At 42.1% G+C, this 23,268-nt stretch overlaps 1 protein-coding gene and 1 pseudogene across 6 annotated transcripts in view; one reads left to right on the top strand and one right to left on the bottom strand.

The window, feature by feature from the left end:
• The window catches only part of TMCC3 (transmembrane and coiled-coil domain family 3), a 309,980-nt gene that overhangs the window by 266,980 nt on the left and 19,732 nt on the right, over positions 1-23,268 (top strand). The window contains exon 1 of one of the 6 annotated variants that reach the window (XM_073021003.1): positions 10,859-11,387. The exons of the other annotated variants lie outside the window; for them this stretch is intronic. The gene's annotated coding sequence lies outside the window, so the exon portion shown is untranslated. Of the gene's footprint in view, positions 1-10,858; positions 11,388-23,268 lie in introns of those variants that run through there. 6 annotated transcript variants of the gene reach the window in all.
• On the bottom strand, positions 19,348-20,071 carry LOC103238883 (U6 snRNA-associated Sm-like protein LSm3 pseudogene; annotated as a pseudogene).

Here is a 23,268-nt window from a genome sequence, read left to right as displayed (position 1 = left end):
TCTCTTAACAGTTTAGATTGAATAGCTTCCCATGGTAGCCCATTCAGATCCATTTCCATTTTAGTGGCTGCATCATTTTCCATTGTAATAGAATTTTAAAAAGTGGTTCCCTATTGACGGGTATCTATGCTGTTTGCAGAATTGGCAGCAGATGGGGTGGTTGGTGGTGGTGGTGGTAGTGGTAGGGGTGGCAGACTATCATTTTTTTAGAAGCAGCATAGAAGAATCAGAGAAGGAGGCAGCAGACTTGTAAATATTTTCATCTCCATTTCTGTTCTTTAAATCTCTTGAAAAAAATTTTTTTTTGCCTGCCTTAAGGTGTTTTCAGAACTATATGGAAGCCCAAAAAGGCTAGATGTGTTTTTCTTACTAGCCCTTCTTTCCTTGTGGTGATCATGATGGTGAAGGAGATTATGATGTGTAACCAAAACACTGGGGAAGAGGAATGTATTTACATTTGGTGGCTAAAGAAGGTTCCAATTCCCTTCTCTGCTACCTCCAGTGCAAATACACTCTATGGTAACAGGATTATTTGTTTTTAACCTGATTAGCAAGCCTTTCTAATAATAATCTATTTAGATGGGGGAGTTTTCCTTATACAGAGTGTCTTGCTGCATAATATCCATTCAAGGTGGTGTTTGCAAACCCTATGGAGTGCCTTTCCAAATACCCCTTTCCTTCCCTTTCTCCCTGGCTGGCAGAACCTGTTCCTGGAGTGGAGGCTGAAAATGTTATCTGCTGCCTCCCCAGCCTCCCTTGCAACTAGGGCATGGACATGGGCCTCAGCCCTGGTCAAAGGGACCCTGGGGGAAATCTACTGAGGAGCTTCTGGAAAATGTTTTCCTTCCTAATAAAATATGAAAGAAGATAAGGATCCTCGTCTATAGCCGGAAACTGTCTACATGTGATTCCTAGAACTACAGTAGCTCTCTTGCCTCCATGTGAGGAGAAGCAGTGGCCTGAGGATAGTGTGAAAAAATGGAGAGAGATTGGGTCTTTGATATCTTTAAGCCGTTTAATTAGCCCTGCCCTCTGTTCTTAGTTTAGGAGACCATAGATGTGCCCTTATTATTGAAACTGATTTTATTCAGTTACTGAAGTTATCTTACCTGTTATGTAATTTTACCCATAGGAAATAATATGAAAGTAGCAAAATGACTTAGTTAAGATAGTTGAGTGCCTGCTGTGTTCAAGAGACTATTAATATGAGGCTCTGGGGCTGCAAAAAAATCAAGTTTCTAAGAATATGAGGTCAGAGCAGCAAGAGTCCTAAGTAACCACTGATAACTGGATTTGGGGTGGTCAGAAGTGACTGTGTGGGAGAGGTGAAATTGAGCAGACTCTGAAGGAACCCCTAGGTTTTGGTAAATAGGAAGCTGGGGATGAGGATGCCTGGGGCTTTAGAAAGAACACAGGCTGTTGAATCACACCTGGGTTCAAACCGTGGCTTGCTACTCCCTAGTTTGTGACCTTGTCAATTCCTTGATTTCTTTTTTCTTTTTCTTTTTTTTAATTTTTGAGACAAGAGTCTCACGCTGTCACCCATGCTGGAGTGCAGTGGTGTGATCATAGTTCACTGCAACCTCGAACTCCTGGGCTCAAGGGATCTTCCTGCCTCAACCTCCTGTGTAGCTGAGACTACAGGTGCATGCCACCACACTCAGCTAATTTTTAAATTTTTTGTAGAGATTGGAGGGCATCAGGGGTGGTCTGGCTTAGTTGCCCAGGCTGGTCTTGAACTCCTGGGCTCAAGCCAGAGTGCTGGGATTACAGGTATAGGCCACAGTGGCCAGCCCAAATTCCTTGATATATTTGATACATTGAGCATAAATAACTAGCATAATTGAGGTGAGAACTAGAAATAAAATGTGTCAAACATCTGTCATGCTGATGTGCACGTAGAGGGACAGAGTAGATGGCGGCGGTGGAAGGCGTGGTAAAGCCTCATGCATGTGGCATTCCTGAATAAAGGGTGAAGTGACTCCTGAATAAAGGGTCAAATGACCTTAGCACGCTCTGCTTGAGCTGGACAGAGTTCACCTGGATGGCCCGCTAAGAGGCTGAGAGTACAGGATCTGGACAGAGACAGGTTTGAGTCAAGATAATGAAGACTTTTACTTCCGGCTTCAGGAGTTTAAACCTCATCCTGTAGCCAGCCTATGGTGGTGACCACAGAGAGGATCAACCTGGAGAGAGAGGAGTTAGATTGTTGCATGGTCCAGGTGTGCAGTGTGACAGATCTAGACCAGGCAGGTGTCAGGTGTTGGAAGGAGCAGAAGGGTCTGATGTTAGAGTATGTGGGAGGCAAGGGAGAGGTGAGATTGAATGGTGAGTCCCAAAGACTGAATAGCTGTCAGTTATGGAGTGTGAAATTCAGAACAGATGTATAAGACTTTCAAGTCATCATATCCTAGGTGGGAACAAGAACAGTTGGAAAGATTTATTGATATTTTTGATGAAATATGCTATATAAGTGGAAAATAATGATGTTACCCAAATCTGTTTGTCTTTTAATTATTGTCTGATTATGTTTGTCGCTTTACCTCTGTTTGTATATAAAGTTTGATTCCTTTGAAAGATGTGTCCCTTAATAAAATGAACATACCCTTGCCTCTGATTAGATATTATTGAACTCTTTGAGTCAATCCTGTAATATGAAGTATATATTCACTGATTGTTCACTACATGTTTATCCAGGAAGAAAAGCAATCAAGCAAAGTGTTTCTCTGACACAGAGATTGTGGTACTTACAGATATATTTACAATGGCCTTATTAATAAAACATCAGTCATAACATTGAAAGCAATGAATGACATCAGAGTCATTAAAGTATAGAAATCAAATAAATTTTAGTTCATCAAGTTCAGGGTGATATCCTGAGCTGAATGAGAGACTTCATAATTTTCTCAGTTCATGAATTGCAAACAGATGGTCCCCTAACATTTTGAAATGCTAATTAAGGTAGGTGGACTGAGTCAGATTAATCAAGTATACCACATTGTAAATACTGTTATGTAGTTAGCAATCCTTGGCATCTTATTAAGTTCACCTTCTTTCAGGATGGGCACAGTGGCTCACACCTGTAATCCCAGCACTTTGGGAGGCCAAGGTGGGCAGATCACTTGAGGTCAGGAGTTCAAGACCAATCTGGCCAACATGGTGAAACCCTGTCTGTTGCGGGAAGTCAGGGACCCCAAGTGGAGGGACTGGCTGGAACTGTGGCAGAAGAATATAAATTGTGAAGATTTCATGGACATTTATCAGTTCCCAAAATTAATACTTTTATAATTTCTTAGCCTGTCTTTACTGCAGTCTCTGAACATAAATTGTGATGATTTCATGGACATTTATCATTTCTCTAATAATGCTCTTGTAATTTCTTATGCCTGTCTTTAATCTCTTAATCCCGTTATCTTCATAAGCTGAGAATGTATGTCACCTCAGGACCACTATTGTACAAATAGATTGTAAAACGTGTGTTTGAACAATGTGAAATCAGTGCACCTTGAAAAAGAACAAAACAACAGTGATTTTCAGGGAACAAGGGAAGATAAACATGAGGTCTGACTGCCTGCAGGGTCGGGCAGAATAGAGCCATATTTTTCTTCTTGTACAGAGCCTATAAACGGACGTGCAAGTAAGAGGATATTGCTGAATTCTTTTCTGAGCAAGGAATACCCTGGGGAAGGAATGCATCCTGGAGGGAGGTCTATAAATGGCCGTCCCGGGAATGTCTGTCTTATGCAGTTGAGATAAGGACTGAAATATACCCTGGTCTGCAGTACCCTCAGGCTTACTAGGATTGGGAAATTCCAGCCTGGTATATTTTGGTCAGACCAGTTCTCTGCTCTCAAACTCTGTTTCCTGTTAAGATGTTTATCAAGACAATACGTTCACAGCGGGACATAGACCCTCCTCAGTAATTCTAATTTTGCCTTTGCCTTGTGATCTTTATTGCCCTTTGAAGCATGTGATCTTTGTGACCTACTCCCTGTTCATACACCCCCTCCCCTTTTAAAATCCCTAATAAAAACCTGCTGGTTTTGCAGCTTGGGGTCACCACGGTCCTACCAATATGTGATGTCACCCCCGGAGGCCCAGCTGTAAAATATCTCTTTTTGTACTTTTTATTTCTCAGACCGGCTGATACTTAGGGAAAACAGAAAGAATCTATGTTGAATTATTGGGGGCTGGTTCCCCCAATACCCATCTCTACTAAAAATTCAAAAATTAGCCAGGTGTGGTGGTGTGTACCTATAGTGCCACATACTCAGGAGACTGAGACAGGAGAATCACTTGAACCTGGGAGGCAGAGGTTGCAGTGAGCTGAGATTGCCCCACTGCACTCCAGCCTGGGTGACAGAGCAAGATTGTCTTAAAAAAAAAAAAGAATAAGAAAAAAGTTCACATCCTTCCCCAAGGCAAAAGGAAGCCCCATGATTCTTAGGAAACTTGGCATGAGTAAAGCTTCTTGGGCATTTTACCCTTTGGGCATAAAATTCATGTTTCCAAATGATACTTCTGCACACCGGCAGTAGTTCCGTAATAGGCTAAGAGCAGGTGTCCCTGAGTGAGAGTTCTCACAGTCTTGTTGCATTGTTAAGGCTCTAGGTCAGGTACAGACCCATGGTTTGGTTGATTGCAATTCCTAGTAAAGAGAAAAAAAGCATCTAGCTTTGACGCTTTCGAGACTGCTTTCTATCCACCCCCTACACACACACTTGTTTGTTTGTTTGTTATTTCTGTTACTAAACTCATTTGGATTTCTTTTTCCACATATAATTGTAGTCATAGTTAGTACCTGGTTCAATGGAGTAGATAGGTGTAACCGTGGTACTTTCCTGCATTCAGGAGAATCTGGGATATCTTCATAAGTATGGCTTAGAGTGAGGGGAATGTGATTTGCTGTGTACATTGAGGGATTTCTCTTTTCAGTCCATAACAGACAGAAGGCATTGCACTCTTCAGGAAATCATCTTTAAGTCCTGCCATTTTGTTCATCATAGGTGAAAACTTTGCTCTTCTTTAGCCCCCTGATGGAAAGTACCAAGGCTGTGATAATAATTGGAGTTCAATTAGTATTGAGCCTGTAGAGGAGAGATTAGTGGATATGGAATAAATTATGAATCATGTATTTATGAGGCAAAGTGCCTGATTTTCCATATGTAATGGACAGTGTTCTTTTAGGTAAGAACTCAGCTATCCTTGGCTTCAAATGATGCTTACAAAAAAAAAAAGTCCAAATTACATGAACCCAGCAACCCAGACAGAGGCTCACTTAATGTTGGTATGCAACAAGTGTATACACATGTCATGACCAATTACACAGATTCATGAATGAACCATTCTTATGTGACATGAACTGAATCCAAAATCCCTCTATACAGTATCGTCACAGTGCTATATTTTTAAAAATTAATAAGAACCTAAACAGTATCTGTATTTAAGATAAGGCTCCTTTTCTTTTTTGATATTCCAAAGTCTCTGTTTCTCAGTATTTTATTTTCATGATTATAAAAACGCCACCTGCTTTAAAATCCCTGGCTTCCCCTTGTCTGCATGGTCAGGTGTCGAGCCTCGCATGGCTTGCAGAGCCTGTTGCAGGTTGTCTGTGTTCTTCTGAGCCTTGTGCCTCCTCCCTTTAGGAATGTTTGCCATGCACCTCTTTTTTGCCCCAGTCCTCAATCATGCCTTGATTTAGAATGACCCATTTAGCCATTCTCAATTTTAGATACTCCAACTTTTAGTTTCCTAAGTACATATTCTAGTTTTTCCTTCTGCAGATACAGTGTGCTCCTTGCTAGGCGCTCAGCAGATTTTTGAGCCACCTCTAAGCCAATTATCACCTTCTCAGAAGCTTCTCAATGAAGTCCCCTGCTTACTTATTTCCTCCCCTTGGTTCCTATAGTACTTGTTACCTTTTTTTTTTTTTTTTTTTAAATGAAGTCTCACTCTGTCACCGAGGCGGAAGTGCAGTGGCACTATCATGGCCCTGCAGCCTCAACCTCTTAGGTTCAAGAAATCCTCCCACCTCAGCCTCTCAAGTAGCTAGGACCACAGACACTACTACACGCAGCCTTTTTTTTTTTTTTTTTTTGTGGAGATGGTGTCTCACTATTTTGCCCTAGCTGGTCTCAAACTACTGGACTCAAGCAGTCCTCCTGCCTCAGCCTCCCAGAGTGCTGGGATTACAGGTGTAAGCCACTGTGCCTGGCCTTGTTACATTTTTTAATTCTGTATGCCTCCCTGCCCCAACAGTGACCTCTTAGGGCAGAGCTTATCATATTTCTCTGACTCCAGTTCTTTCAACACCCTACTTAGTTCACAAAAGATGCCCAGAAAAACATTTTCAAGTAGCAATTCTGTGTTTTAGGGGGCTTGGTTTGCAACCTCAGTTAATCAGTTCCATTAGCTATCATAAAGACAATTTGGTCTAAGTAAGTAAGCCTTAATTGTACTTTGTGTGCTTTTAGTTAAATTCAGCCTCATTGAGAAACATTGGCTTTCTAAATGACTATTATGTAATAAAACGAGGCATTAGCAATCTGGATCAACATGGTATTAGGATTTTGCTGCATTTTGCAGAATTCTAAATTGCATATTTTTGTATCTAAATCTTATGTATTCAGTTAAACCACAGATATTAATGCCTTGCTAGTACACCATGTGGATTTCTGCTCTTTTTCAATGGCTCTTTTATATTCTAAAAACAAATATTTATGAGACAGTGTCATGAAAGTTTGGGAAACTTTAAAAATGTTAAAGAGCTGACAAAATGCATTACAGGTTGACATGCTAATGAAATTTAAGGGTTATTTTTCCTGCTAGAATTGAGCAATACTGTACATTAACATTTATTCATTGTGTATTTATAATGTTGTAGGTGCTATAAAGATAATAGTTTTGACAGCTCCTGCGTTTTTGTTAAGTTTTTTTGCATCCTATATTTTACTTTTTTGAAGTTTCACTTACAATAAAGTATATACATCTTAAATGTACAGTTGGATAATTGTTACCTGTGTATATGCCCTGAGTAACTGCCACCTGGATCAATGTTACCAGCGCCCCACTGCTCCCTGGTGCCACCTCCTGGTATATCATTCTCCCTACCCCTACTTCCCCGCAAAGGGTAACCACTCTTCTCACCTCTGTAGCATGCTGATCATACAGCATCACATTTTTGTGTGTGGCTTCTTTCATCAAGTGTTACACACATGAGATTTGTCTGGGTTGTTTGTTAAACAGTGTTCATTCCTTTTGTTGCATATAGTTTTTAACGACTTGTTGCTTAAATTTTATTTTGGTAAATAAGATTCATTATAAAGGGCCAGGCAGGATGGCTCATGCCTATAATTCCAGCATTTTGGGAGACCAAGATGGGCAGATCACATGAGGCCAGGAGTTCAAGACCACCCTGGCCAAGATGGCAAAACCTTATCTCTACTAAAAACACAAAAATTAGCCAGTCTTGGTGTTGCACGTCTGTAATCCCAGCTACTCGGGAAGCTGAAGCGTGAGAATCACTTGAGCCTTGGAGGCGGAAGTTGCGGTGAACTGAGATCGCACCACTGCACTCTAGCCTGGGTGACACAGCAAGACTCTGTCTCAAAAAAATAAAAAATAAGATTCATTATAAAGAATAATATTCAGTTTGTGTTAGTTGGTCTGTGCTAATAATTTTATTAAGAAGACTATTGGCATTTTGCATGTGGGGTGCCAGCCTTACAGACCTAGTAGTAACAGAACTGCTACATATAAGAGCTGCAAGGCCCTTAGGGTTTGCATAGTTCAGCCACTTTGCTTCTTCACGAGGACCTAAGGTTAATTTGATCCCAGGTGCCCCGAGTGATCGAGTTCAGTTGTCTTCTTGAGGTCGCTGTTGCTGTGTCACAATTCAAACTTGATTAGGTGGATGTCCATAGTTAACAGGAAAGCAATCTTGGAAATTTAGAAATCCACCTGGGCATGGTGGTGCCTGCCTGTAGCCTCAGTTACTTGGGATGCAGAGGAAGGAAGATCACTTGAGTCCAGGAGTTGGAAGCCAGCCTGGGCAACAGAGCAAGACCTTGTCTCTAAAAGAAATTAAAAGAAAGAAGAAAATGTCGAACTCTCTAATTAGCAAGACTTGGAGTTTCAGTTATCTACAAATTTCATTCACTCATCTAGAATACTTCCCTTAGTGCCAATTAAATGAGATGTTACTGACTGTTCATGGAACTTCATCTTTTATTAAAACCTATTCTTAAAAGGAAGGGGAAAATGTAACCAGTGCACATGTTTGCTATGGCACTTTCAGTTTTAGCGCACTGTCTTGAACTTTTGATGTTCCTAGATTTAGTTCTTTTAAAGCCCTGTGAAAACCACAAGAATTGTTCTCAGTATAGGAGGGCTTAGGGTAAGTTCTGAATCTGTGATCTCTGCAAGTGAAAGACCAGTCCCTAATCTTATACCTTTCTGCTAAAGTCGTAATGATTCACAGGAAGTTTCATAGAAAGGATTTTGAAGGAGAGATTAGTAGACTCAGCAATGGAACATTAAATCCTTTATTGGCCAGGAAGTAACCACAGAACATTCTTCAGAATGTTAGAGACTTCCTTAAGTATGATTAACAAACATACGGACAAGTGGCTTGTCTTTTTTCTAATTATAAAGCACTGTTTTTCAAACAGGATTATGGTCATGAAATAAATTTGATGAGTACCAACTATCACTTTATATACTTGTATGGAAAAGCAGAAGGAACATCACAGCAAATAGTCATCTACCTTACCCAGATTCAACAATTTAAAATGTTATTTTCTTTGTGTGTGTTTGTAACCTGTTAAAAGTAAGTGATATGCAGACATTAGGGTACTTTGTTTCTTTTTTCTTTTCTTTATTTTATTTTTTATTTTTTGAGATTGGGTCTCACTCCATCACCCAGGCTGGAGTGCAGAGGCATAATCTTGGTTCACTGCAACCTCTGCCTCCCAGGTTCAAGTCATTCTCCTGCCTCAGCCTCCCCAATTAGCTGGGATTACAGGCGCACACCACCATGCTCAGCCAATTTTTTAGGAGAGGTGGGGTTAGCCAGGCTGATCTCAAACTTCTGACCTCATGTGATCCACCCACCTTGGCCCCCCACAGTGTTGGGATTACAGCATGAGCTACTGCACCCAGCCTTCTTTTTTGTTTTTTGAGACAGAGCCTCGCTCTGTTGCCCAGGCTGGAGTGTAGTGAGTGTAGTGGCACGATCTTGGCTCACTGCAGTCTCTGCCTCCCAGGTTCAAGTGATTCTCATGCCTCAGCACCCCCCTGAGTAGCTGGGATTACAGGCATCTACCATCAAGCCCAGCTAATTTTTGTATTTTTAGTAGAGATGGGCTATCACCATGTTGGCCAGGCTGGTCTCGAACGCCTGGCCTCAAGTGATCTGCCCACCTCAGCCTCCCAAAGTGCTGGGATGACAGGCATGAGCCACCAAGTCCAGCCAGGGCACTTTGTTTCTAATAGGTATCTGCAAACAAGGACTATTTCTATATAACAAAATTAACAAAAGTAATTGTAATTTCTAATAGCCAGTTGTCCAGAAAATTAGGTAACTGTAAATACAGTTACATTGTGTGTAGTAAAGATAAGTAGTATTTTACGAAACTTGTGTTTTAATTAGGTGTGTGCATGTATACATGCACACACATATGTATGTATATATTGGTAAACATGTATTTCTTTCTTGGACATCTCATTCAGAATTTGTTATGGCATAGAGAAATTGGGTTCGTATATAGGTATTTGCTGCTCAGTGATACTGTGCATTCTGTGCTGAGTGTTGTATGGTACCTAAGAAAGTGAATGCTTTCAGTAATTAGTAAAAAACCCAGCAAAGATGATAAAACAAGGAGGGACCCACCTAACAGTATATATAAGAGCCAGAATGGATCAGGAAGGAGAAGAAGTCCTTTGGAAAGGCCTCATGGAAGAGATCTTGAAGGAATGGTAGGATTTGGATATGACAGAGGCCTTGAGATGCTGTGTCCAGAAGGGAATGGTGTAAGTATTGAGGTGAAACAAAGTCCAGAAATGTGTTCATGTACCATAGTGCTGAGATCTGTTTGGTGGATGGTGACGGAAGGAGGAAGACATTGGAAGTTGAATAGGAAAAATTTACTCAGGGCTTAAGTACCAGCAAGGGGAGGAATCCAATCTCCTTATTGAAGGAAGAATCATTGGACATCTTAAGCAGTGTTTTAATGTGATGGAAGTGGGAGTTTAGAAGATCAGTGTAATGACTTCCTATAGACTAGATGAAAGGAATAGAACACTGAAAACAAGGAAACCCAGTTAAACTGTTGCCCTTGCTATAGGTGAGATAGGAAATGAGTGTGTGGATTAAGATAGATGGCCCTGAGGATAGCAAGGAAGGGTCAATCTGGAGAGAAACTACCACGCCAAAAAAACAAAACAAAACAAAACAAAAACAGGTGACAGTTATAAAGAAGAGATGAAGGAGAGAGAGCATCAATAAAATAATTATGCTGTTTACACCTAAGGTCATGGAATTAAGTATAACCCAGTCCCCAAACCCCCATATAATATCTGTAAAAACAAGCTTCTAAGCATAATTCATATTCATTCATTCATTTTCTCTCTCTCTCCCCCCCACCCCTCCTTTTTTTAGAGATGGGGTCTTGCTGTGTTACCCAGGCTGGCCTCCAACTCTTTGGCTCAAACAATCCTCCTGGCTCAGCTTCCTGCGTAGCTGGGGCTACAGGCACATGCCACTGTGCCTGGCCATGCCATAATACTCTCAAAAAGTAGGCTAAGGAGGCTTTTTAGAGGAAGTAGCAAGTTATAATCATTAGATATGCCTTTCTAATACAATTTTCTCTTGTTTTGCTTAAAGACTTGGAGGTGGAAAATGTTAGACATCTGTCTTGAGGGTCTTACTTCAGAGTCCTAGTTTTACTGAAAATAGCAACATAGAAGACACTTGACAATTATAAAAACATTAAGAGCTGACTGTTGAGAATGTAAAGTTTAGTGATTTTACGTAAGGTACCTTTATACAAGTCAAATTAAATACTAGGTAAGACTGTAAAGCAGTATCTTAGGCTTTTGTATGGGGAGGGGGGCGGTATCTTTTAAAAATTGTCTTTCCTGTTCAGGTTCATTGAAACTTGATTCTTACGGGACCTCCTGGTGTGAATTTGAGATCCTGTTCTCCACTCTCCACCCTGCTTTCTGCTGCAAGATGCATAGACAAGCAGCAGTTTGTGTGCACACAAACACTCCATGCATGTGAGGGCAATGGGGACAATGATCGGCTTCTGTTGAAACAGCTTAATGATGGTGACAGCAGCATCACTGTTCTTGGCTCTGGAGTCTTCTGAAGAACCCGCCTATCTGGGGTATGTTAGGTTTAATAAACCATGGCCAACACTTATAGCATTTACTCTGTACAAGACCCTATCATGAATTCCTGTAATCCTCACAGTTACACTGTGAACTAGTAGATACTGCTGTCCTCATTTTACAGATGAGAAAATTAAGGCATAGAGAAAGTAACTTTCCCAAGATGAGGTAATTCACATGGCAGTGCTGAACCTAGGCAGTCTGGCTCTGAAATCTGTGCCTTAAACCACTAGCTTATGCTATACCCTGGAAGCAAACCTTTATTTAGGATACATGGCTGTGGAATCAGAGCTTTCCCATGAGGTCTGAGCTGCCTGGTTGCTGCGAGTGTTGTGAGTGTGTCCTGGAAGTCTGCTGCTTGTGTTTTGGAAATATAGCCAACCCAAATATAGACTTAGGTTCTAAGAAGGGTCATGGTACCGTGTTTATCTTTAAAATCACAGCCCACTATTCTTTTTTTTTTTTTTTTTTTTTGGTCGTTTCTTTTATCCCAGATCACAAAACAGTATGATCTTAGAGGAGGACTGTTCTCTGCCTGAAACACGAATCTTTGGAGCCTTTAAACGTCTGTGGCTGTGGGAGAAGAAAGCCTCCTCTTATTGATAGCAGAGCAGTTAATGACTGTAGAACCTGCCGGAGCTTTAGCCAAAGAGGGAGTTTATGTATAAGCCGGCCTTGAGGATCTTTGGTAGTGGGTAAAACAGAAGTAACCCACATTTTTTATTATGCAAGATATCTTGGGATTTAAGCTCGTTTCTTTCCTATTTATGAATGTCAAATTGAGAACATCTCCAGTAATTGCCTTGTGGCACCAAGGAGTCTAAAGGAGTCTGTATTTGCTCTTCTGGTTTCTCTATCATACATATTTTTCACATTTGCAGTATTTAATGGTAGCACAATGGTTTGAGTAAACTAAGTAGATTTGAGGGGTTTTAGGGGTTATAGGTAACAGGTATATGTATGATAAATGGTTTGGCATACACAGAGCTCAAAGAAAAGGTAGGATATTCCTGGAGCCAGGTGCACCTGGGCTGGAATCACACAGCTCTGCCACTTACTAGCTTTGAATCACTTTTCTGAGAAGATGGGAGTTTTAATTCTAATATCAGATTCTTGAAAGGAAAAATAAAATAAGGTGCCAAAACCATTTAGAAAATTATTTGATGCTGATGAGTCCTCAGTAACTGGTGGCTTCTCTTTTCTGATAAACTTGAATGATCCTGGCAAGATTCTGTCCTCTCTTGAGCCATTCTTCTTGAGGCCTGCTTGTGTCCTTTAAACAAGTCATTGCCTTCTTGGACTTTGGAGGGTGAAAGGACTCCTTCATTTCTGTGTTCCTGTTCTATCAAATTGTGATTTCCTAAGGAACAAGAAACTACATTTCAGAACCTTGCTGCTGCATTAGAGAAATTATTTTATTTTCATTATTTATTTATTTACTTTTTGAGACAGAGTCTTGTTCTGTCGTCCAGGCTGGAGTGCAGTGGCACGATCTTGGCTCACTGCAACCTCCGCCTTCCGGGTTCAAGTGATTCTCCTGCCTCAGCCCCCCTGAGTAGCTGAGATTATAGGCATACACCACCACACCTGGCTAGTTTTTGTATTTTTAGTAGAGACGGGGTTTTGCCATGTTGGACCAGGCTGGTCTCAAACTCCTGACCTCAGGTGATCCACCCGCCTCCTCCCAGAGTGCTGGGATTATGGGCGTGATCCACTGCACCTGGCCTGAGAAATTATTTAAGACTGCTTCCTTATGCCATCACAAATAGTGGATTGAGTCAGAACATATGAGTGTGTCCAAAGGAGGAGGCACCTGAGCTGTCTGCCACAGTTACAATGGTCCCCCCAGGGAAAAGGTCCCTTAGGGAGGAAAGGATCACACCTGCATATTCTGAACGTGGGAGATCTTAATTTTTTCTTTTCTTTTTCTTTTTCTTTTTCTTTCTTAGAGACAGAGTCTGGCTTTGTCGTCCAGGCTGGAGTGCAAGGGAACAATCATAGTTCACTGCAGCCTGAAACTCCTGGGCTCAGTCAGTCCTCCTATCTCAGCCTCCTGAGTAGCTGGGACTACAGGCATGCCACCATGCCTGGCTCTTTTTTTATTTTTTTATTTTTTTTAATAGGGACAGGGACTTACTATGTTGCCCAGGCTGGTCTCAAACTCCTGGGCTCAAGTGATTCTCCTGCCTCTGCCTCCCAAAGTGCTGGGATTATAAGCATGACCCACCATACCCGGCGATATTTATCATTTGGTAATTGATCACCTATATTCCGCTTGGAGCAGTGAAGAGCCATGAAACACATCAGTTTCCTGTTTGACCTCTCACATGTGTCACAAGCCATGAACCATTCACAGTCCGGTCTGTTTTGAAAGCAACCCAACACAACCTCAGTTGCAGATTCTTCTTGATCTCATTGCAAACAGCTGAGCAAATGTAAACAACTAGGGCAGCCACTTGTCCGTAAACAACTGGCTGCCCTAGTTGGCTGCTAGTCAACAACTGATTCACTTAATAAGAACTAAGGTCCTATTGAGGAAAGAGTGTGGAGCAGACACAGGTGGCCTAGTAGATGATAGATGATCCTTCTCGCCAAGGAGGCATCCAAATGTTAGAGAAACAAATGTGTTATTCAAACACTTGTCATACCTAGAAAAATAAGCACTGTATGAGGAATCAGTGCAAATGGGGGGAAGCACAAAGGAAGCAGTCAATATTAGCTGGGTGTGGGGGTGGGAGAACCTTTGTGAAAGAGACATTGTTTGACTTGGTCCTTGAAAGGTGAATCGGGAAGGAGACCATGCTAGGGTGAGGAACAAACACAGAAATAGCAAAGTGCATGCAGTGTTCAGGTGTGACTGGCTCGTCACACACATGGAATAAGATGGAGGTTAAAAACTAGACTTTAGTACAAATCCTGGCTCTGTGTCTTCTTAGCTGTCACCATAACTTATTTGATGCCTCCCACTTTCAAATCTGCAAGGCAGAGGTAATGACATGGATATATGAGGATTAAAGGAAGGTGTATATAAAGGTCCAGCCTTACCCTAGGGGCTGTACATAGATGTGCTGAAAACATCATGATGGATGGATCTGCTGGAAAATGACTAGAATAGGACCCTGATCAAGAGAGCCTTAAATTCTTTGTTAAGTATTTCACACTTCAGGGAACATTAAAGATCTTTGGGAAAGAACAGGGTATAATCTGATTTATCTTTTGAAAAGATGATTTTATTCAACTCAGGGAAATCAGAGTTTTTATGTTGATGGCCTCATTTGAAGGCCAAGCACAACTTCAAAGTAAGGCTGTTCTTCCATGCCAGAAATAAATGCTGTACCAAAATATTGATTGAATGTACTTTTCATGGACAATTTTTTTTTATTTAAGTGGAATGCTATATTATTTTGATACAACTAAAGGCAGCTTTTTAGTTCTAATTGCCATTTGGTGATAATACTGCTGGCTTATATTAGAAAAATAAAACTGCGCAAAATTAGCTTCAGCATTGCAAAGGGAAAGAAATGACTGTTGATCAGTTTTGCTTCTACTCTTGAAAAGCTACTTATTTCTAAGCCTTGTCTGATAGCTAGTAGTCGTCTGATCCATTTATAAGAAAATTCTATACTGCAAATCATCCAGTATATATGTTTTTCCCCCCAGTATTTGTTATACTACCAAAAATAAATGAAACCCTTACCCTCAGAGAATAATTTAATTACGAGACTTGCATACGCTTTGGGAATGCACTTTGGAGCTCCAGTACCAAACACTATTTCCTGGCTTAGTCTTACATAGCAGCTTGTCAAAGGACATGAGCCAATTTGTGACCATTATGTGGCTTTCTCTGGATGCCCTAGGAATGGGGATGGGGAAGCAGTGGTGCAGGTTCATGAGCTGGGTATGTTTGACCACATTCCCCCTATGAAACATAGGAGTGCTGGTGTAGTGTTCATCTCCGGGCAAGATGACATACCTAGCCTCTTAATAAGCAGGTTAAAGTATACCCACCTCTTTCCACTAAGATGATGATTATGATAAGACACATGGAAGATATAGTTAGAGTAATGCTAATATCCAAAAGTCAAAAAAGGAGGGGAAAACAACTAGGCTGATCACCAGATCTAACTGAGTGACTCTAAGTTTGATTCTGAATTTCCTAGCATCCAAGGCAAAAAGGGAAACAATTATTGTTATCTGATAGATAATACTGCACACCCTTGTTATATTCACCTATTTATCTAGGAAACTGTACTTTAGGAGACAAATTACTTTCCCCGTTGTGCAGGGTGCCTATAGTGAACACAGCACGGTCTGAGAGAGCTCGTTCAGCCTGGAGATGCCAAAGGACTCTGTAAGACAGGCGCTGGATTTGTAACTCTTGTTTAGCAACTTACACTAAGTACAGGTCCCTTCCAGGAAGACCCGCCCTGCGTGTTTTAGGGGTAAGTGAGGCGGTGAATGAATGTGATGGGAAATGGAGAAGCCTGGGCCGCCGGGGCACGGCAGTAGGCAGACCCTCTGCTCCCAGGCGTGGCCTCTTTTCTCTGTTCTCTAAGGGCCTCCGAGACTCGAGACTCGTTTTTCCTGGGGGCGGTTCTCCCGGAGTAAACGTGGTATTCCCGCATCCCTTTCCTTGCTGGCTTCCCCTCTTCCTGGGAAGGTTTTACTGACAGACACTGCCAGAAACCTATGGGAATGAACAAGCATGGATGGGAAATTTTCCAGAACTGCCCCCAAAAGACCTTAAGTTTAGTGCCCAGCAGCTCTTGCTCACGCCTTTTCTCCTTCTCTTCTGAGTTAGGAACTAAAAGCTTCAGTGGACATTTGTTGTATGTTTAGTCCTAAAATTAGGCCTGGTTCTACCAGACACGGTGGCTCACGCCTGTAATCCCAACACTTTAGGAGGCTAAGGCGAGAGCCCAGGAGTTGAAGGTTGCAGTGAGCTAGTGATTGCATCATTGCACTCCAGCCTGGGTGACAGAGTGAGAGACCTTCTCTCTCTCTCTCTCTCTCTCTCTCTCTCTCTGTCTCTCTCTCTCTCTCTCTCTCTCTGTGTGTGTGTGTATTTTTAATTTAAAAGGCATGGTTCTTAGTTCCCAGGCCTGGAGAGGTAAGGGGCAGATATTAAATGCACACTTCCCTTTCCCAAACTTGCTCATTTTCAAGGTACACGGGGTCCCCAGAGACTCCCTGCTTCTCTTAGAAGTTGCCTTTTTTGGGTGTTGCCTCATATCCCTCCACAGTTTCCTCCCCAGGGACTGTGGCTGTCCTTGCCCTGCAATTGGTGCTCATGTAAGGTTGGTCTGTTTTTATCACCATAGCTTTCCCTTCTACTTCTCAAAGGACATTCTTGCTGAATCTGGCCTTTCTCCCCCTTTAATTTAATTCTTACGTAGATTTAGTACGTAGAAATCTTTAGCGGGTCAGACTAATTTTGTAAAGGGTTAGTTTGTATTTATTGGAAGTGTGATTTATAAGCTATTTTGAAGAAAGATACATTTTTTAAGTACATGTAACTCAAAGTAGATTACCACTGTTGCCTGGTAGAGGCTTAATGAGAAGATAATTATTTCTAATTACAGTATCAAGTGCTTGAGGATGCTTGAAGAATTTGTTTTTGAGAATCTTAAACACTGCCTAATCTCCTTTACACTCTTAATTTGCAGTGTCTGAAGAAAGGATTGGGTCATGAAAGATATGTGTATTCTAGCCCCTGTTCCAAATGATCCCTAATTTCAGAGTAACAAGATTTTACTTTACCTGCTCTCAGGAAATAGAATTCTTCTTCCTCTTCCTTTTTTTTTTTTTTTTTGAGATGGAGCCTGTTGTCCAGGCTTGAATGCAGTGGCATAGTCTTGGCTCACTGCAACCTCTGCCACCAGGGACCAAGTGATTCTCCTGCCTCAGCCTCCCGAGTAGCTGGGATTACAGGCACCTGCCACCATGCCTGGCTCTTTTTTTTTTTTTTTTTTTTTTCCTTTTTTCTTTTGAGACAGAGTCTTGCTCTATCACTCAGGCTGGAGTGTAGTAGTGCGATCTCTGCTCACTGCAACCTCCACCTCCCAGGTTCAAGCAATTCTCCTGCCTCAGCCTTTTGATTAGCTGGAATTACAGGTGCCTGCCACCATGCCCGACTAATTTTTGTGTTTTTATTAGAGATGGGGTTTCGCCATGTTGGCCAGGCTTATCTCAAACTCCTGAACTCAGGTGATCCATCCACCTCGGCCTCCCAAAGTGTTGAGATTACAGGCGTTAGCCACCGCGCCTGGCCAAATATAATTATTTCTAATTACAGTATCAAGTGTTTGTGAGTGCTTGAGGATGCTTGAAGATTTTGTTTTTGAGAATCTTAAACACTGCCTAATCTCCTTTACACTATTAATTTGCAGTGTCTGGAGAAAGGATTGGGCCTTCAAAGATATATGTATTCTAGCTCCTGTTCCGAATGATCCCTAATTCCAGGGTAATGAGATTTTACTTTACCTGCTCTCAGGAAATCGATTTTTTTTTTTTTTTTTTTTAGCTGGAGCCTGTTGTCCAGTCTCGAATGCAGTGGCGCAATCTTGGCTCACTACAGCCTCTGCCTCCAGGGTCCAAGTGATTCTCCTGCCTCAGCCTCCCGAGTAGCTGGGATTACAGGCACCTGCCACCATGCCCAGCTCTTTTTTTTTTTTTTTTTTTTTTTGCATTTTTAGTAGAGACAGGGTTTCACCATGTTGGCCAGGCTGGTCTCGAACTCCTGACCTCAAGTGATCCACCCGCCTCAGCCTCCCAAAGTACTTAGATTATAAGTGTGAGCCACTGCACCTGGCCAGAAATAGAATTCTTGAGGCTACAGATTTTCTTTTGTCAGTGATGCCAAGAAAGGAAGAGGGGGGATGGGAGGAATAAAACCTTTATGGCAAAACTACTGACTCAGTTCCTGTGCGGTACACGGTGCACTTATTTAAAGTCCAGAGTGTGCTATTGTCAGAGTTGAACTATGAAAGGAAATGTTCCTTGTCTAAACAAATTAGAACAAACACTGTACTAAGACACTCTCCTAATAAAATGTCCTTCTGGATACCATATGAAGATCCTTAAGATTTTTTCTCTCCAGCACACCATGGGGAAAGTGCAGCTTTCTTCTAGCAAATGTAGGTATCGAATATTCTGTGTAGGTGTCCCATGAAGGTATTAATATGTTTCTGGTAACAGATGACAAGGAGCCTTATCCAGCCTCTGGAGTTATTTTTCCAGTATAGGTTAGCTCTGTTAGCAAGGATGCAGGGATCCAGTGGTTCATTTAGCTTCCCTGGGTTCCCTGTTCACTGACTCTGACTAGACATTTTGCAAGTGCATGTCAAATGTGACCCCAGGATAGCAAGAGGGAGATGGACTAGTGGTGTCATATGTCTATATTTAGAGACAGGGTCTCCCTGTGTTGCCCAGGCTGCCAGGCTGGAGTGCAGTGGCGCGATTCGTGCTCACTGCAACCTCCGTCTCCCAGGCTCCTGACACTCCTGCCTCAACCTCCCAAGTAGTCAAGATTACAAGTGCACGCCACCATGCCTGGCTCATTTTGGGTTTGTTTGTTTCTTTTGGTAGAGACAGGGTTTCATCTTGTTGTCCAGGCTGGTTTCGAACTCCTGGGCTCAAGCAATCTCCCCTCCAAAAATGCTGAGATGACAGGTGTGAGCCACCGCACCCAGCCACTGTATCTTATGTATTTCTTTTTTCTTCTTCTTCTTACGAGGAAACACCAATTTTAATTTAAAGAAAAAAAAAATCAGAAATTGTGAGAATAATAGAGCAAGACAAGTCCTGAAAAAGAGCTCTGCATCTTTATGGTCATTATTTATTGGAAGAGCTTTAGAAAAATTAAAATGCCATTAAGCTTAAGAAGTTGTGAATTATCTGTAAATCATTTCATTTCAGGAGTGGGAGAATCCCCAGAATTATTTCTTAATATCAGAATGTATGCAGGTTTCTCTTTTGAATGTCTTATACATTTAGAAAGGATACTGTACAAAGTCTCCTATTTTCCATACAGGACAAATGGTTTCAGCCAACTGTCAGTGGAGGGGCAACCAGCACAACCATCTCCCTGCACAAACAGCATTGGAATATTCTGCTTCCTTGATTTATATATCTCTTCATATGTTTCTTCATCAATTTCTATAGTAGTCATAGTTTCTTCCTCCTCTTCCAAGATCATATTTAAATGTTGATCATAAGCATGTGATCTGCCTTGAAGCTCTGTCATTTCTCATTTGCACATAAACTCGCTCATCTAGGCTGAGCCCGATAACCTCCAGGGGTTCCTCTCCAGCGTTGGTAGTTTGTTGCTGGTCCGCGTCGTCTGACATGTTTCAAACCCTGCGCCCTCTCCCGTCTCTCGCGAGAACACGCGAGCAACTCCAGTCTCCGAAAGCGTGAGGATACAACCCTTCTAGTTTCTGATAGAAAAGCTCCTGTTCTTTTGGGAGAACACACAAAGGTACCCCACTGTGGGGCCATGCTGAGCAGTACCTGCGTCTCCCAGCTGTATCAGCCAGTATAGAGAAGGGCGCCCTCCCTTCCCTCCAGGCAGATCAGGGATTTTCTGCTGTTTGCCTTTTCCCATGTGGGCAGGTATGAACCCCTCACTCCCTAGGCCCTTAGGGACAGGGGTTCTTTCTCCAGAGGTCCTTTATCTTTTATTTTTATCTTCTGCTTTTATCTCATTCTCTCTCTTAGTGATTGTAAGTGCCTAGGCGTTGTTCCAATACAAGCAGCAAGCTTTTTTTTACCTTCATAAAGTTATTTGGACCAAATCACTGTTTACGTTTTAGAATATGGACCCAAGTGGATCACTTGAAGCCAGGAGTTCAGGACCAGCCTGGCCAACATGGTGAAAGCCCGTCTCTTCTAAAAACAAAAAAAAATTAGCTGGGCATGGTGGCACTAACCTGTAATCCCAGCTTCTCGAGAGGCTGAGACAGGGGAATTGCTTGAACATCGGAGGTTGCAGTGACCCGAGATCGCGACACTGCACTCCAGCCTGGGTGGCAGAGAGAGACTCTGTCTCAAAAAAAAAAAGTGGATTTTATAGACCATATCAAACCTGATTGATGTGGCTCCAGGAAGCCACACCAGTGCTGTGGACACAAAGTTACATCCATGATTATTTCAAGTTCAGCCTGAGGGAGAATTTTCTGACAGAGTAGTCTAAACCAAGCCCAGATTATCCATACAATGGGTGACCATGTTAAGGGCATTGCAGAGGTTCTCACAGGATCTGGGGCTGAGCTGGTACAAATCTTGCTAAGTCTTGCATATTTCATAAGCCTGAGTTGAGCCCCACCTAAGCTATTTATCATTCATGGACTTCAAGAAACATACCCTTTACAAGCCTTGGGTTTTTCATAAAAGCCTTGGTGTGAAGAATATATGAATGCATTAAAAAATCTTTAGCGCAGTGCCTGACTCACAATAAAAGTATTCAGTCATTGTTAGGCAGGTAGGCACTGGAGACAGACAGCCTGAATTTCCAGCCTGGCTCTGCCAGTTACTGGCTGTGTGCCCCCAGGCAATTTACTTAACTTCTCTGTGACTAGTTTATAAAATAGTAATAATAGTAGAACCTACCTCAGAGAGTTTTTAACAATTAAGAAAGGTACTACACGTGTCACTAACATGATATTTTACCTCCTGGGCTTGTAATAGGATTATACTTCCCTGTCCCCTAGAAGTTAGGTAGGGTCAGTGTAATGAGTGGAGAAAGTGTCTCTTTTAGAGAATGTCCAGATGATAGAGGCCCCACTGTAACCTGGGTCTCCCCACTGACTCACAGCCAGCTTTTTAGCATTTGCACGGAATAAGCCTTTTCTTTTATAGCCACTGAGATTTTGACTTTAATACGATGGCAAACCCTAGCACATTCTGGGTGGCATATCATAGGAGCAGCCTAGACCAGGGGTTTCCAATCTTTTAGCATCCCTGAGCTACGCTGGAATAAGAAGAACTGTCTTGGGCAACACATAAAATACACTAATACTGACAATAGCTGATGAGCTTAAAAAAACAAAAGTATCATACTGGCTAAGTGTGGTCGCTAACACCTGCAATCCCAGCAGTTTGGGAGGCCAATGCGGGCAGATCACCTGAGGTCAGGAGTTCAAGACCAGCATGGCCAACATTGTGAAACTCCATCTCTACTAAAAATACAAAAATTAGCTGGGTGTGGTGGCGTGTGCCTTAGTTCCAGCTACTCGGGAGGCTGAGGCAGGAGAATCACTTGAACCCAGGAGGTGGAGGTTGCAGTGAGCTGAGATTCCACCACTGCACTCCAACCTGGGTGACGGGGTGAGACTGGCTCAAAAAACAAACAAACAAAAAGTCTCATACTGATTTTAAAAAGTTTACGAATTTGTGTTGGGCTGCATTCAAAGCCATGCTGGGTCGTGGGTTGGACAAGGTTTGCCTAGACTCTAGACCTGAAATAGAGTTCAGCTAAAATGATTAATAGTTAAAAATGTCAGTGATACTGACTTACATACCAAGGCCACGAAGACTTGTAAAAACCTCCAAGTATTGAACATGCAGGTCCTTGTGGACCTGTGCATAAATCTTCATTCACATGTGCTTCGGAATACCTGTTGCCTCGGAAATGCCAGCCCATTTGAAGGATCTGACCCTTTTCTTATAATGCCTGAGGCTCAAACAGCCTTTCTTTAAGCAAAGGTTCATTGTGTTCAGCCTTGAGACTAAGCAGGCAGTTGTCATCTGTCACATTGTTCTGATAACTCTGCATTCCTACACATTCTGGCTACTCTGTGGCCTCTAGAACCTCAGAGGACTCACTCCTGCCACAGTCCCTGTCATTCCGGGGTCCCCAGGAGGCCCCCATTCTAGTTCTGTTTGATGGAGGGTTGAGTGGCATGCCTCTGTGTTGGTACCCTTCCCTTTTGGTTCATCTCCCTCTGGAGCTTTAGTGGGTTAATACAGAGTGCATTGGGAGACAGCCTTCCATGAATCCTGCACAGCGTGTCCAAGCCATGCTGGTGATGACCGAGTTGCTGTGCCTGCATCCAGTGAGTAAGGTGAGCTAGCTTGGTGTGTTGTACTGGAGGCCGGGTTCATTGCAGAGGTGGCGCAGGGTTAGATTTTGACGTCTGTCCGGGCCTCAGGCTTTTCCTCAGCCTTTGTTCCAGAGCATTGGGGTGACAGTGGAAATGTCTCTGCTGCCGGAAAGAAAACACAATTAGGAATGGCGTTTCAGTAGGCGGTTCTGCCTTTCATCTAAAGTAATAACAGCCAAGTATTCTGGAAGAATTGAAAGAGTCTAGTAGTCTTTCTTAAAAGCAAAATCTTTTCTGCCAAAACAGTAATATGTTTTACTTATTTATTTATTTATTTATTTATTTATTTTTCTTGTGAAATTTTTTTTTTAATTTATTTATTATTATTATTATGCTTTAAATTGTAGGGTACATGTGCACAACGTGCAGGTTTGTTACATATGTATACTTGTGCCATGTTGGTGTGCTGCACCCATCAACTCGTCATTTACATCAGGTATAACTCCCAATGCAATCCCTCCCCCCTCCCCCCTCCCCATGATAGGCCCCGGTGTGTGATGTTCCCCTTCCCGAGTCCAAGTGATCTCATTGTTCAGTTCCCACCTATGAGTGAGATTTATTTTTTAAAAACTTGAAAATACAAAAGAATGCCGCCCCATAACCCCACAGTGCAAAGGTCAGCACTGTTAACACTTTGGAGTTTGTTTCCCTTTCAGTTTTTACATACATTTTTAAATGAAATTGAATTTAGGTACATTTTAGAATGGAATTGAAATGATAGCAGTAATAAACATTTGTTGAAACCATTCAGTGTGCCAGGAGGTCACACTTGAAG

The sequence above is a fragment of the Chlorocebus sabaeus genome, chromosome 11, assembly GCF_047675955.1.
Source record: "Chlorocebus sabaeus isolate Y175 chromosome 11, mChlSab1.0.hap1, whole genome shotgun sequence".
In the NCBI taxonomy this organism is placed as follows: Eukaryota; Metazoa; Chordata; class Mammalia; order Primates; family Cercopithecidae; genus Chlorocebus; species Chlorocebus sabaeus.
The sequence above is the reverse complement of the archived record's forward strand: the minus strand, read 5'-3'. Positions and strand labels throughout refer to the sequence as shown.